Source organism: Rhipicephalus microplus, unplaced genomic scaffold, assembly GCF_043290135.1.
Source record: "Rhipicephalus microplus isolate Deutch F79 unplaced genomic scaffold, USDA_Rmic scaffold_15, whole genome shotgun sequence".
Lineage (NCBI taxonomy): Eukaryota > Metazoa > Arthropoda > Arachnida > Ixodida > Ixodidae > Rhipicephalus > Rhipicephalus microplus.
In genome coordinates, this window is record NW_027464588.1 from 6,557,953 (window position 1) to 6,575,374 (window position 17,422).

The window sequence follows — 17,422 nt, forward strand, 5'->3', positions numbered from 1 at the left end:
AGGTGAAGCTACGGAACGAGGTTGTTCACGGCGTCTTTCGTGACAAAGGGATAAATTGTATATCCGTGGCGCGAATTCACCGACTTGGAAAAGCACACTTAGAAAGGTCGGTCATTGCACTCATTCAGAGTTACTCTGAAAAAGAAGCACTGCTAAAGAACGCACGCAAGGTAAAGGGAACAGGTATATCATTGCAAAATGACTATTCTGCAGACACATTGCGCAGGCGCCGACTTCTGTGGAGCAGTATACAAGACGAAAGAGCGAGCGGTAAAAAAAATTGCCCGCAGCTTCCCTCGGGGGAACACTGAGGAGGATGCGGAGCATATAATTGGTTAACGGGGTGTTAAAGTGCGACTTACTTGGGTCGATGGCTAAATTGGTTAACGTGGTTGTGAAATGGGGTGTTAAATTGCGACTTACTTGGGTCGATGGCTAAATTGGTTAAGGTGGTTGTAGGAGGGGGTGTTAAATGAGTGAACACGTACACACGTATGCGAAAGGGCGGCGCTGGTCGAAGGGACGTCGATCATTGTGTTTGTGGATTCGTTGGCATTCATTTCACGGCGACTTCGGACGTCGACGCGCCGTACAAACCAACGGACGAGCGGCAACTGAGCGAGCGAGCGCCGACCTTGAGTATATATACAGCGCGACGGCGCATGCGCTGTCAGCTGTCGAATGTTCTCGAAGGAGAAGCGCGCGCGGCACAGATGGTGGGCGACGGCGCAACGGCGCATGCGCGCGCGTCAGCTGTCGAATGTCCGAGAAGCGGTGCGGACGGCGCGGACGGCGCGGATGGCGCACTACAAGGCGCGAGTATAAGATGCTTCCGCATCTAAAAGTCAACGTCGTTCATGATCAGATTCGCATTGACGGTGCTCTCTGCTTTTGAGATGACGCACACAATATGCGGAAAGAAATTCCAAAGAAAAAGGAAAACTCTGAGACACGAACGCGACATATACAGAATAGCACTCACAGTATTGGCAGTTGCGACTGCTTTCGCTAAATGCCCAAAGTATTCTCAACAAAATAGAAAAACTGCATGATACCTTGCTGGCATACGATCCTCATGTGTGCGTTATTTGTTAAACTTGGTTGCACGACGGGGTGCGTGATGATGAAATTGTTTCCCCGAACCATCAATTGTTTAGAGAAAATAGATGTTCCCGAGGTGGCGGTGTTGCAGTCAGTGCAAAAAATAGTGTTCATGTAAGAGTACTAGATCAGATTGACAAACATGAAAGTTTATTCTTGAGTGTCACCGTTCAAAGCGTGCAATTCATATTATGTTCTGTGTATCGAGCCCCAAATGCTGATGATCAGTACATTCAGAAGTTATATAATCACATTTTCAAGTTTAAAGGAAAAACCTAATAATTACTGGTGATTTTAATCTTCCACAACTAGATTGGTTTCATTGGAGATATGGACATAGCCTGTCCTGTGACTTACTTATTGATATTCTGCTAAACATGAATCTCCACCAAGTTGTACAAGCACCTACCCATGGTGGCAATATTCTTGACTTGCTATTTGTTAGGGACGTTTTCAGCGAAGGAGTTGTTGAGATTGAGAATGGCATTTCTAATCATTAGTTGATTTCCTTCACAGTATCAAAGAGTGTGAGTAACGTACGGTTACCCCGTGAAAAAAATGGAAGTTAGAGATTATCGTAAAGCGAATGATGACTCTATTATTGATTATTTAGACTTGCACCTAATATTCTTGACAACGATGTAGAGCTCTCTTGGCAAGTGTTTACGGGCACCTATACTTATTGTATTGACAGATGTATTCATTTGAAGAGCGTTAAGAAACCCTTGTCGAATTCTCGGTTAAGCAGAGACATTATCCAGACTAGGCGCAGACTCAATAGAATGAAAAAGAAACATAAATCCAAGAGTCCAATGGTCATTGAATTAAAAAAATATTTTGCTGGCTAAAATGGAAAAGGCGCGAGATGGATTTTTTCATCATAGCCTTCCTGATTTAATTACAAACTCTCCCCAAAAGGTTTGGCGCTACCTAGGTCAGTCAAAAAAAGCCGTACAAAAAGTAAACAATAATGGTAAAATTATATAAGACAACCAGTAAATTGCAGAACATTCCAGTGATTACTTCTGGAGTGTGTTTTCTCAATTAGACTGTTATGAACTAAGCAATGCAAGACCTGTAGTGCACGAGATTACAATTTCTCGAGAAGATGTTTTGGAAATGCTTCTTAATCTTGATGTATGTAAATATGCAGGCCCTGGCGGGATACCGAATGTTTTTTACGACGTTACGCGGAACAGATTTGTGCCTTTTTAACAGAATTTTTCAAGTTATGTTTACGCTTAGAGAATATTCCATCTGACTGGCGCAAAGCCAGAGTTGTCCTAATTTATAAAAAGGGAGACTATCTTGCAGTTTCTAATTATCGACCAGTTTCTATAACAAATACTTCTAGTGAATTATTAGAACACATTGTAGCGGGTTTTATTCGCCAATATTTGAGTGATCAGAAGGTCCTCTCTCAACAACAGCATGGATTTCGAAAGGGGTTATCGGCTACAAGTCAGCTTGTGTCAGTTGTTCATGTTATCTCTGAAGTACTTGACTCATCCGGAAAAGTTGACATGCTATTTTTCGATTTCATTAAAGCCTTCGATAGGGTGCCTCACGGAAAATTAATCTACAAGCTTGACTGCATTGGTCTGCCTTCAAATTTAATATCATGGATCCAGGCATACCTACGACAGAGGCAACAGTTCGTAGAAATTAAGCAATGCTCGTCCGTTGCGTGCCATGTAACCTCGGCCGTGCCACGAGGCAGCGTACTGGGGCCACTCCTATTCCTGAACTATATAAATGATATCTCGGAAAAGCTCCGTAGTGACGTGCATGTAAATGTATTTGCGGATGACTGTGTCATATTTAAAGAAGTTGCCTCGCAGAATGATCACCAAAGCTTGCAGCAATCAGTCACAGCTATTTCAGAGTGGTGTCAACTTTGGGGAATGGAAATAAATGTACAAGAAACAGTTTTTATGCAAGTAACAAGAAACAAAGAACGCAGCATACTTTCTTACATTCTTAACGACACCATAATAACCAAGGTTGATCAGTATAAATACTTAGGCGTCACGTTTAATAACAAACTTACTTGGCCAGATCATATATCTCTTACATGCTGTTCGGCCTTGCGCAAATTGTGGTTTTTGAAAAGAAAGCTAGCAAAGCTCCGGCGAGTACAAAGCTCTTGGCATACAGCGCAATTGTGCGCTCCAAACTTGAATATGCAGTGGTTGTATGGGATCCTCACAACAAAAAAGACATCATGAATTTGGTGCGTGTGCAGAGGAAGGCTGTCAGATTTATTTTTCGAAAATACAAAAGAGAACATTCCCCCTCACTTCTAATGCTTACCAATAAAATAGGTTCACTAGAGCATCGCCGTAAACTTAGTCACCTACAGTTACTGCACAACATAATAAAAGGGGAAATTGGCCTTCAGAAGCCTTACTTTCTAGTACCCCTAAACACACGGTCGACTAGACACAGACACAGCTTTTCTCTCACGCCTATTTTCGCCAAAACCAAATCTCACATGAACAGTTTTTTTCCGCGCACCATAAAAGAATTTAACTCCTTACCTGTTCATGTCATACAATCGGAAAACTTAAGAAAAGAATCGGAAAACCACTTCTCTTAATATTTAGTATGAGTATGATTAGTGTTTAAACATTTCTTACAATTGTGTCGTGAATCTCATGCTGTGTGTAGTGCTCTCTTATTGTCTTAAGATTTTTTTTCGTTGCTATCACATGTGTATATTGTTTTGCAAAGCAAGCGTCTTGTACTGTACGTTTTTCTTGTTGCATTATTAGTCTTTTTGTGAATGCTTGTCATTGTATTATTGTATTTGCCCCTCCTGAATGAGCCAGCATGTTGGCCTGCAGTATCAATAAATAAATAAATAAATAAATACAAGGCGCTCAGACATATTTAATCAATATTAAGCGTCAAAGCATCAAACAAAGTGAGCGGTTGCATAGGTTCGCATGTTGCCTTACGGAGGCATAGTTAACCCGTCGGTGCTTGTTAAAAGAAAAGTTTCAGGACCCTTTGTATATTTGAAAGCGTACGGACATTTGACTGATTCAGCAGTGGCATTGAAGCAGCTGTGGTGGTGCGACTTTATATGCGTTGCTGTGTCAACACCTGGTTGCTTAGAGATTGTTTGCGGGGGAGGCCACAGCTGACACCGTTCCCAAGCACGGATGGATGGACACGTGTGTGAGATATCAAAGGCTTTCGCCTTAAAATTATTGTACTTGCAGAAAGAATTCTGGGATGCCTTAAAACGGCTATTGATACGTGCACCGATACTCGTTTATTTTCTGCACGGTTGAAGAATGCGCAGAGAACCAAAGCGCGTTCCGCTCTTGAAGGCAAAGCTCAAGCGTCCTCCAAGTTTTTTATCGAGCAGCTAGCTCTCGTGTAGGCATCACGCCTTATACAAAATAGCTTCTTCTGAAATCGAGTCACTTGTATAAGATTTAGCTCATTCATTCCGTAGGATGAATCACGCACTGCACGTCATGAACGACTCAGTCTGTTCTTCTACAACGTTATATGTGCGCCGCAATAAATAACCTTTCTGTTGACAAAAAACCATGCATGTTTCTGGTAGTTGGTTAGGCCAGCGATGTTTTGCTGAGAGGGCGTTGTGAAAATGTTCTTCACTCAGCTATTTTGTTTAGTGAGTTTAATGTGCGTTGGACAAAATACATTTAGGTAGAATCGAAAGTCAGACCAAGAATGGAAGCCCCAGGAAACATACTTGAAAACAATAATTTCAGTAGCGTACTTGGAGTTCCTTCAACACTGCAGTGTACATCCTAAATACAGGCTTGAAAGTGATTTACCTGTGCCGGCTGCACGTGCGATTTGTTGCGGAAAGTAAAGGTCAGTAGGCGGATTTCAAAAGAATTCTTCCTTGCAACTTAGAGACTACAGGCGGCTAAATGGTCCGCAGCTCTTGCTTGTCAACGATTATTACGGAGGGCCCTTCTCTAAATGAGCACTACGCCTGCCAACGAACGCCAGGAGTAAAGGAATACCAGTCGGTGCCGTTCACGCATGAAAGGCCTGAAAAACTATGATGAACTCTTGAAAGAAGAAACATCAAAGCGTAGCTCAGGCCTTGCCCAACCAGTGGCTTTCGGCACACAGGCTGTTGAAAGACTATCCCATTTAGACAGATATAGGAAAGGCGCCACTATATAACTGGCTTCAATAGCACGACGCCTCCGGTAGAACTTCTCTGCGAATATCGACTCCAATATCTGTGTCCGCGCTTACTTCTAATTTCTTTTTCGGGAAAACGGGAGGATCAAAAGGTTGTACGATTTTTGATAAACTTGAAGCTCTTGTGCGGGAACAAGGATATTGAAGTACCGGCACCGGGAGAGCGGGTAGAAGCGACGATGTTTGCTAAGTGTTTAATCAATATCGATTGAAAGACTCTGTTATTTATTATACCGGCGAAAAGCACCGGCATCACCTTTGATATAAACGAGTGGAAAGGTTCTTTATAACTGGTTTACACTTCTTTATCGAATACCAGTGTCGCAGCTTTTAAGAGCGTTACACGTGTTCGGCAGCATTAAAGTATGTCGAAATTATGATGAACAACATGACGGTGGCTCTGAGTAAAACTTTTAAAGTTAGTAAGAACACTAGTTATCGAGAGGTGGAGAGATAAGAGTGGCTATGTTACGTGAAGCCTGTTATAAATTGCTGCGTGTGAGGTCTAGGTAGCCGTTTTTGTCAAGAGTTTCTGCGTTATCTGAAAATTTTCTCGTTTATTCGATTGTTTGTTTCATCATTGCCTTTAAGTGCTTTGTCGCTCCTTATTTGCTAAAAGAGCTGCGAAAAGATATTATTGAATTAAAAAAAACACCCGAATAGTATTTCGCTTTTGTGATCACACACACACACAGGCACAGACACACAAACACATACGAACACGCACGTTCTCACACACGCTCGTACACACACTCACACACACGCGCTCAAACATGCATACACACACACACACACCCACACCTACACACACGATAACACACGCATTCCCACGACAAGCGCTTACACACAGTGACACACATGTGCACACAAACACACATACTCACAGACTCAAACATATACACTGACAAACATGCGCCCACACACGCACAAACTTACACACTTCAGTCAAGTACTTGGCTTCAAACGCCGCGTCTTCGGTTTAACATTTGAGAATGAAACCAGGCTTCCGCTATATTTTTTTAAAATAACGAAAAGCCCTGATAAAAATTACGCCGCACCTATTTTTGCGGAATAGGTGTCTTTCACGGACGGTCCACCTCCATCGTTTTCTTCAGTCTGGATTAGTTGTAACTCCAGAAAATTCACAATGATCTTATAATAACATGAAAAATAGGATACACTGTGTTAGAACCACTACGAAAAATCCGTATGGTGTGAGAGGATCCTGATTAGCGCAAAAAAAAAACCAAACTGTCGCACTTGGCATTAGCATGACATTCGGCAAGCATTCTCAAATCATGAACGGTAATCTACCGATAAACCCCGAGAAAACGGTGTATAACAGCATGGGAGAGGCCTTCGCCCTGCAGTGGGTGTAGTCAGGCTGCTGCGGATGATGATGCCATGCTGTGGTAGTTCTATGTGTCTATACTGCTTACGGTTTAAATAGCGATGAATGATTTTCCAAACAAGTTTTCTTCAATGGGTCGTCTGTCATTTTCGCTTCACGTTAAGGATTTTGCATGTATACCCGCCTCACCGCACTTTACTATGTGTGCGGACGACGCTAACGCTTATTTTACACCAAATCACTCAGAAATACCAGAAAAAAATGTAAATGAGTTTATGACTTCATTCTCAATCTAGCTGAAGCAGAGCAGGGTAGAGTTGAATCCTTATGGTATGTTTTAGTCAAGAATTAACGTGAAACATTCATGTTAATCATATAGTTAGGCGACTTTCAGAAACGGTAAAATGGCTGTGTAGAACTGGTTTCCTCATTCCTATTAATAAACGAAAATTTTCTGCCATGCCCTATTTTCTTCGAGGCTTTGTTACGGTATACTATTACGGTGTAAAATAAAAAATATATATATATAACAAGCCTGTTATGCTACAAAACATACAATTAGGCCTATAATAAAATACTACAGCAGAATAGACAACTTGCGCACTTCAGTGTTCTTTCATAAACATGAAATGTTAACGGCAAACCAAATATAATATTTAAACTATTTCAAAGGGTACAGAAAAACAAGTGGCATAAACAAAAAGAAAATGACTATCGCTATCCTGCTAAATGATACTTACAGCGTTTACAAAAAAAAAACAAGACAAATTATAGAAAACAAACACTGCACTACCAGCCAACACTACTAGTTAACGAGTTCCAGAATGCCTTGCAGTTTGACGTCAGTGTAGGGACATTTTGAACACAGCTTGAATAAACTTGAAGCAAGAAAAAAATAACTGATCATGACTAATCTATATTGTCTAAAAAGAGAAGGTAGAAATTAATTGGGCTTTGTCATTCATTTTTCCAAGTGTTGGGAAAGCGTGTGGTTTCATTGCGGTGTACGATGCATCTAGTCTTGTTCCTGTCTTGTTTTAGTTTTCTCCTTTTTTGTGTGTATCACTAGTGTATATGCACTATGTTAAGTGTATTATGTGTTGCTTGTTTCTGATTACTGTATTTTTTGTTCGCGCGCATGTGGCACATGACATGTCAGTTTTGTTGCTTCATGTATCTCCAAAAAAATTGTATCTGTGATGAACTACAGGTGCAGAGACCTTTTATAGATGTATTAAACGCCTTTTGCATTTGAATCAATTTTCTTGCATTGCAAGAAATGCAATAAACTGACTACTTCTACTATAGTAGTACTAAGAAAAAAAAGCCTCCCTATAAAAACCAACTGAACATCTGGCCACCTTTTGACAATATGATAGTTTACAGAAAGGTCCAATTCACAGAAATATCCCTTAAAAATGCACGGGGTGTTTCAAGCACTACTTAGTTTTTGTTATGAACAAAACATCTGCTTACTAGTAAACATTCGTTCTCCCCCTCACTTTCAAGTTTTCTGTACTCCTGAATGTGTTTCAGAGCAAGCTTGCGATCGCTGGCCGAATTCAGTGAAGTGCTGATATAGTTACCACACTTCATTGAAGAATCAAAGCAACCGTGCTGAATTCAATTCCTTTGAATTTATTTATTTATTTATTTTTATTTACAGGTTCTGCAGGCCTATACTTAGGCCCAAGCAGGAGGGGCAACAACAACAAAAAAAGTACAATGTCACAGCACTTAATTAGACAACTTATAGTGCACTTGCACAACAGTGTTACGGCACATAAACAGTGATCAGAACACTCATGCGCAGCAGAAGTCAACTAACTACATTACTCGGGCACTGCGAATACACACCATATGGATACATCATTCAGAACTAAACAAAAAAAGTTTCAAGCTGTTTTTCAATATCTTCGGACTGAAAAGCACTTATTGGCAAAGAGTTCCAGTCAGCAATAGTCCTAGGGAAAAAACTATTTTTAAAAGCAGTGGTACGGGCAAAAACTGGCGCCAATGAATATTTATGCTTATGTCTTGTTTTTCTAGAAGATAGAGGTTTCACACAGTTGGGCAGACTTGTTGTAACTTTACCGGAAAGAATTTTGTGTAGGAACGTTAACCGATTAATTTTCCTGCGAGTTTCCAGTGTTTGGATGTCGTTCAGTTGCATAAGTTGTGTTGGCGAATCATATCTTTTATATTTGCTAAATATAAATCTGACAGCCTTCCGTTGAACTTTTTCAATCAAGGCAATATCTTTTTTACATTGAGGGTCCCAAACAACCGAGGCATATTCAAGTTTTGATCGGATGCAGGTGTTATATGCCAATAATCTGGTCTCCTTCGTTGAGGATTTAAGTTTCCTCTTAAGAAACCACAGTTTCCTAAGTGCAGCCGTGCATATGCTTGTAATGTGGTCTGACCACGTAAGTGACTTTGTCAAAGTGACTCCTAGATATTTGTATTTTTCTACGTCTTTAGTGGGTTATTGCGGAGAAAATAAGTATAAAGGCTGGGAGTTCGTTTTCTTGTTATTCTCAAGAGAACTGTTTTGTCACTATTAAGTTCCATGCCCCAGTTTTGACACCACTCATCTATACTTGTAAGAGACTGTTGAAGTAATATGTGGTCATTTACACAACATATTTCTTTAAAAATAACACAATCATCCGCGAATAATCTGACGGATATGTCCTTATGTACGACATCAACTAAATCATTGACAAAAATTAAGAATAACAAGGGGCCTAACACACTACCTTGTGGCACACCAGAAGAAACATTTAGCGAAGAAGAAGAACAACCCCTGACCTCAACAAATTGAGTTCTGTTATTTAAGTACATATGAATCCATTTAACGATACCCGAAGGTAGCCCAATATTTTCGAGTTTAAACAAAAGTTTTCCATGAGGCACCTTATCAAACGCTTTGCTAAAATCTAAAAAGAACACATCAGTCTGCCCAGATATATCTAGAACCCGTGCGAATTCATGCACTGTAGACACAAGCTGTGTTACCGTAGACATATTTTTTCGGAAACCATGTTGATTAGGCGACAAAATATTATTTTCTGATAAAAATGTGTTAATGTAATTTGCAACAACATGCTCTAACATTTTACAGCAGCTACTGGTGATAGAAACAGGACGGTAGTTTGTCAAGGAATAGCGGTTACCCTTTTTAAAGATCGGCACAACACGAGCTTTACGCCAATCGGCTGGTATCTGACCATATTTGAGTGATACATTGAAAAGGGCAGTAAGGAAGTCAGTGATTTGTTCAGCATAGCGTCGTAGGAATGAATTACCAATGCCGTCAGGGCCTGACGATTTCTTAGGATTAACCTTAAGTAACATTTGTAAAACACCTTCACGAGTTATCAGAACATCATCCGTGATTATGGGCATCGGGTCTCGCAGTTCATAATACTGTGGTTCGGAAAAGACGCTCTGAAAGTATTTATTAAAATGATCAGCAATTAGTGCCGGATCTGTTATCGTGACCTCATCAACTTGTATTTCAGAAACGCCTTCTTTAGTTTGCTTAAGATAGCGCCAAAATTTATCAGGATCTGTCCTGATGAATTCAGGTAGTGTGTCGTTAAAAAATTGATGCCTAGCCTTACTAACACTCTCTAATAATTTTTCTTTAAGATCGGAAAAATGTTGCGTACTAATCTTGTGTTTTTTTCGTAACCTTTTTATCTTTCTCTTGATCTGTATAATCTCACGGTTTATCCATGGGTTATGTGAACGCCTGCGTATTCTCCTAAGCGGTACAAAGTTCTTTGTACAGAAGTCCACAATACCACGGAAGCGTTGCCAGGCTCTATCAACATCACTAACAGATGTGGGGAGATGTGTTTCTAAATAATCAATTACTGCAACATCATCCGCTCGATTGAAATCTCTTACAACACTTTCCACTGGCGTTTTCACTGATTTACAACGTCCATGCCTGTCCCAAACAAATGATATTAATCTATGGTCAGAAATACCGGTTTCAACTGTGATAGTCGCTTCGGTAAAGAGTTCCGTTGTAAATAGCAGATCAAGTATCGAACTCCCCCTTGTGGGGTGTCCTACCATTTGCTCAAGGCCTAGAGAAAACATTATGTCTAAGAGTGTGTCAGCTGAAGAAGAAGTACCATAATTTATATCATCCCAATTAATGGCTGGCAGATTGAAGTCACCCGTTAAAATAAGATTTTTGCTTCGTAGACGTAGTAGTTCATCGTACAAACCGCTCACAAAAGAATCATCAGCATTAGGACATCGATAAACCGCACAGAGAAAAAATGACATATCAGCAAATGAAAGTTTTAAAAGCAGACTCTCTCTCACTGGAAAACGCTCAGCAATAAATACATCAATGCCATACTTGATAATGACAGCTACTCCACCGCCCCGAGAACCACGATCACATCGAAAAAGTTGGTAGTTCGGCGGAACTATCTCGCTATCGCCAATGGCTTCATGTAACCAAGACTCTGTTATCACACAGACATGTGGATCGTGCGTGAGCAAAATATTTTCCAGCTTTTCAATTTTATTTGTTATACTCCGTGCATTGAAGCAAAGCAAACGAAGTTGGTGCTCCCCTAAGTGCTAGCTGGGATTCCCTACGGCACTCTCATGTGACACTTTCCTACGCGCATTAAGCGAGTCGTCCCAACAGAAAAAGGTGTGATCAATACGAAGCTTATCGTGAACAAGAGCAACCTTGCTACCGCTTTCTCTGTCTGCTTTTGCAGTTGCCCATAGCAGTTTTCTTTTACGGAGTGTGTCAGGACAGTAGTCGTTTTGAAGATAAATTTTGGTTCCCTTCAGCTTATGTGCTTGACGCAACACAGCTTGCTTTTCCGTATAATCTTGGAAAAAAAGTATAACAGGACGTCTGCTTGATACCGGCTTGCCTAATCTATGAATCCGCGCTATTGTCGTGCATTTCACCCCTAATCGATCATGAAATATGCCCTTCACTACCTTTTCACGTAGCTCTGCTTCAGATTCACTCCCAGCAGCGCTGATACCAAATACAAGAAGATTATTCCGGCGACTGTGATTCTCAAGGTCAACCAGCTTGGACTGATGAATATCAATTAACTGCTGAATGGAATCTACAGACTCCTGTATCGATTCGCTCACGCCCTTCTGAGTTTGTAGTTGCTTAACATTTGCTTCTAAATTATTCAGACGCACTCCAAAGGTGCTTATTAATGATTCTGTTGAGTCTAAACGTGCTCTAAGGCTTACAAGTTCTGCTCGAATATCAGATTGTCCCTTCAAGAGCTCATGAAACATTTCATCAACAGTTGGCCCAGGGTTTTGCTCGACATCTCCACACAACAATAACTTGCAAACAAAATAACATTCATATGCAATAATAAGACATGTCCGTGGGCACGGCACAATGAGAAGTACAATTTCGTCTCCAGACCTATGATTTGAAAGAGAAAAACTAACCTGTACAGCGAAAAAGAAGCGTTTCGTTAGCGGCATCTTTCCAGCCGCTTCGCCGTGCCCACTGAAGGTCCAACTGTGTGGCCTGTCTTTAAAAGGGCGATCCAACGATGACGTCACGGGCATGCAATGTTCCAGAGGGGGCGTATCCAGTATGTCCAAATTCGATGAAGGCAATGGACAGTAGTTAGCAGAGACAGATGTAGTCGCCGCAACTTCATTCCCGGTAGTGCAAGGTTCCGATGGCCCGGCGAGCATGAAAAACACGGCCTGTACAGCGAAAAAGAAGCGTTTCGTTAGCGGCATCTTTCCAGCCGCTTCGCCGTGCCCACTGAAGGTCCAACTGTGTGGCCTGTCTTTAAAAGGGCGATCCAACGATGACGTCACGGGCATGCAATGTTCCAGAGGGGGCGTATCCAGTATGTCCAAATTCGATGAAGGCAATGGCCAGTAGTTAGCAGAGACAGATGTAGTCGCCGCAACTTCATTCCCGGTAGTGCAAGGTTCCGATGGCCCGGCGAGCATGAAAAACACGGCCTGTACAGCGAAAAAGAAGCGTTTCGTTAGCGGCATCTTTCCAGCCGCTTCGCCGTGCCCACTCTTTCCAGCCGCTTCGCCGTGCTCACTTTTCAATTCCTTTGAATGTACACCCGCAACGATAGTGCGTGGGAGTGAAGAGAGTATTAGGCGTCAAACATTCCGCACTTTGAAACTTCTTTTCCCTTCTATACCAAGGGCCGCGTGGATAAGATTGTTAGGTTACAGTAAGCCTTAGTGTTTTATTTTTAATTGTTACGTAGCTTCTGGCTCGAACTTTCTGGGGCTTGTGCTGCAGATCACAGCTGTGATTTACAGAACGTCAACGGTGAACAAAATTGCAAGTTACTGGAAGGCTTCAACTGTTATATATCTTCCGGAACAGGCGAATGTTTGAATTATTTATCTGTTTTGTAAAAACACTGTACTAGTCTGGCTTAACGCAGCCCAAGTGCTCCGCATAAGTGCTCACATTCACCTAAATAAAGCTTGTGATTCCATCTTATATTCTAATGCTCAAAGCATGTTTTACAACATTGATCTCAGTGAAAAAAGAAACGCATAAAGAGGTATGCCTATGACGCCGCTGATTTCTTCATTGTAGTGTCTGGCCTCGAAAAAATACTGCGTGAATAATGTTGCGCTTCCCTTTCCTACATTAGAAACTGCTGCTATGGCTGGAAGGAATGAGAGAAATAATAGTTTGAGTGACAATACACAATGCTGACTGAGTAGTACATTCACCTACCGTGTTTCGTCAAAGAGATTGCACATGTCAAGTAAAAAGATTCTTGTGTGCACCCATAATACAGATGCATATGTTCTGATCGCTGTCTTCGTTCTCTTCAGAGTAACGGCACGAGGCAGCAATGGTACGTGCAAAATCCCACTTTGACAGATATGCGCCATCGATCGTCTTGTGCCTCCAGTGAGCTGAGTTGATTTTGTAAACGTGTAGTCTTTTGCAAAATGTACATTTAGTGCCTAAAGTTGTTTCTAAAGGGGGAAATAAAGATGCCCCGTTTTGTGAAAGAAAATCTACGAAAATATCCCTCTTCCACCATCATACTCGCGGCGATTCAGTAGTAAAGCGTGTACGGTGCACTCTAAAAGAGTATGAAGCTGCTTGAACGACTGGTTTCGCAACTTCCTGATATGCGCAAGAGGCTACCGATGAAATTGGGTCCACTCAAACAGCGGTAAACCAAAGGGAATTTTTTAGGAGCCTGTCGCAAAAATCCTAAAGTGGTTCACACTAATATAACATCGCAAAAATATTCATTGAGGGCATGTCAATAAACGGACTTAAGCAAAATGCGTAAGGTTCTTTTGCATAATAATTATCGTATCAAAACAGTGGCATTCCCATGTGATATATTCGAAGCAACATCCGGTGCTGGAATGTAGACATGCTGGAGAATTTAAGAGCAGTCACAAGGTCATAATGTGCCTTGAGCCAGTCAACGTTAACCGTCTTTCAGTTGTGACGACAGAAGTTGGAAGGTGGCTTAGCACGTTTTACCATGTAAGTACCAGGATATGTTTGAGGAAACACCTGATAGGGCCCGCAGTACTTTATAAGAAGCTCAGACTAAAAGCCTGAAGCAAAAACAGGCGAGATCCAAAACTGCGCGAGGAAGTCGATGGCGAAAGAGTCAGGGGGGGTTTCTGAAGTATGACACAGTATCGAACGGTGCTTTTGAGTCGGCGTCAACCACTTGCTTGAATTAAATGGCATGTTGAGTGACCGCAGACGCGACGTTAGTAGCCACCAGGGTTCTCACGGTATACGGAATACGGAAGAACCCTATGAATGGCTCTGGGGGACTTGCTGCTGTATAGCCAAAGAACAATGTACTTTCTGGAATAGCATTAGGTGCAGCCTTGTATGTGTAGGTGACGAACGGGGCTAAAAGATATCAGTATCAGTGCTTTCATGCTACATAGATGAATATGTTACCAAGAGTTTGGTATTCTGCTTCCGTTAAGATATAGCTCAGAGGATGAGAAGTGTTAATGACAAGGTGAATAATTCAGCATTCAGGTATACGTGACGCCGATTCCTCAGTAGCTCAAGATGTGCACGACGGCGAACAACAAAAACACGTAGTATTAACGAAGCAACACTTCAATAAAATTTAATCAAGAGCTTATTTCTGTTGACAAATAAAACTGGTTACACAGGCTGAATTACACTGTCCAGCAACGGCCTTCTTGGTTCTTTATTTTACACCGGTTAGAGTAAATACATGGTAAATTTTATCAGGGTTGTCTAATGCAAAAAGCATGAGGTGAATATAAGGTGCGCGTCAGTGGCGGACTCAAGAATATTAGTCTATCTGGTGTTCCTGGACGTGTACTTCAACCGAAAAGCAGACGGACTTGTAATACTCCACCACCGTTCGAACGCTGCTACCGCAGCTGGAATCGAGTCCTCGCTTTTAGGGTCATGCAGCCGACCACCTAAACCATGATGCTACCGTAATAGACCGGGGAAAACTATGATTACGACGATAATGAACAAAGACAACGATACGTCACATTTCAACAAAGTGCTCCACAATTTATAGTTCATGTAGACTCGGCAAAGAGGAAGCTGAATTTTTTGTATTCCCAACGTGCAAGCCTAGCTTTTTTGGATGAAATAAAGATTAATGTGATAAGTTATACCGAGTTCATTGCCCTGGCTTTTCTGAACACGAGCTCTTGTGTTGTTTTTTTCTTGTGCTTGGACCAAAATTTTTCAGACCCTAATTTCATTTTTCCGAAGTATTTGTCCACTCAGGTAGATATATTTAAATAAACAGTAACTAACATCTCCTATGCCGAATGCACCCTGTCAAAGTGAATTGTTTCTATGGTACAACCTCGATGGAAGACCTCTTCAGTAGTCAACTGAAGAGATTTTTTGCCAGAGTGGCTGTACAGCGATGTCAATATGCTTTGTGTCTTGATTGTCTGAGCGCTTCATTTATCTCAATGCTAAATTATAAGGTCATCATGTGAACAGAACCGCTCCATTTACAAAAACATGAATATCTCCAAGTAATGCTTCTCTCGAAGTACCGAAATCCATCATAGACAGTTATTCACAGACTGTTTCGCATCAAACTGATTCTTACAATGAACAACACCTGATGATTATCACATTTTTTTTCATAAACAGCTTCAACTATTCGCGTGGCTTTGTGGCAAGACTAGCGTTTGCACTGCTGAAGATCCAAGTGCAATTTCAACTCGTAGCCGTGATAATTATTGTTTGCTCCCCTTTTTTTTCTCTCTCGGAGAAACCCCATTTTTTGTTAAAAACTAACCAGACTACACTTAGATTTGAATTTGTGTGAAACGAGTCTCTTTTAATTGTTATCTAGTAGAAATCCGATTGGACCTCAGGAGAAGAGTAACTGCTAATTCTGTTCTAAATATTGAAGGCCGCAAACGTGGGCTGTCTTATATTTAACCTCTGCCCATCTTTTTTTCGCCACATTCGCAAACGGTGTCGTTTGCGAATGTTGCAAAATTGTACGCGTTTTCTTTCACAAAAGCATTCTGTTCCTTCAAAGATCTGCTTTCATGAGTTGGATAATAAAATGATGACAGGAAAAAAAGGCATAAAGGCAGGCACCAACTGTTAAGTGTTTTTTCTGGCAGTTTCCCACGAAATCAAGTTAATAATTTTACCGAACACTCCCTGTGCTGCCCGCGAATAGTACAAAGCACATTGAGCACGGCACGCAAGGTATGATTCTTGGAAGATTACGTTCATGTGCGTCTAATCTATGCCCGCTACAAAAATATTGAGGGCGTGGAAGGCAGTGTTCATACGAATGCAGTATACACTTCAAAAGTGTTGGGAAAGATTACCTTACGACACAGAATTAAGCGTTGTACATTAATAGTCTGTTGATGCTACCGAAAGATGGTATGTTTTTGAACAAAGAGGTTTTATGTGCCAAGGTTGTTTTGGGCCGATTGAAAAATCTAGGCAGCGCCAGTGAGCCCCAAGTACCTGTTGCTCACACAATGGCAGAATAGAAAGAAGTCTGCTATTTTTTGTGCAGTTGCCAAGGATGACTCCAATGCGAGAGATATTTTCTTTATTTTCATTTTATGTCAATTACATTGGTCTCATCACCTCCCCGAAAGAATTACCTAACGCGGTTTCAGACTACTGAAATTCACCAAGAATTCAGGTCAAGTGAGGACGTCAACATCAGTTTTCACTCTAGATGACGTCATACTGACGCAACGAACAAAGCGTGGGGACTGCTGCATGGCTGCCCCACTGCTGAGAATCTCATTCTCTTTAAACAAATTATGTCCGAAGGTCGGCGAAAACGCCCACTGGCAAGAAGAGAGAGCTGCCACAAGTTTTTATCGGTAATTAACTTCTATGCAGATGTGGCTAAGGCCTGGCACAGGGTAAACAGGATGCAAGGTGAAGCAGCACACTCTCTCCCTTTAGTAAACACTGTTGTCAACAGCCTGGAAGATCAAGCAAACTTTCCGGGTGCGCATATTTAACGAGTGCCCAGCTCTGAGCACTACTCTAACACGTTCACAAATATCAGAGAGCTATAGAAAGTCAAATACTTGAAACAAAATGTGCCAAGAATAAGGCGAATTCAACGATGCAGTCAACATAGCTGAACTGCTGCAATGAATCTGCACTAGGCTCTGACTGTGTTGTGTACCAAATGCTAAAGAGCTTACCTGACGACACGCAGAATACCCTCCCCTGCCTGTGTAGAGCTGTATGGACTTCCGCTG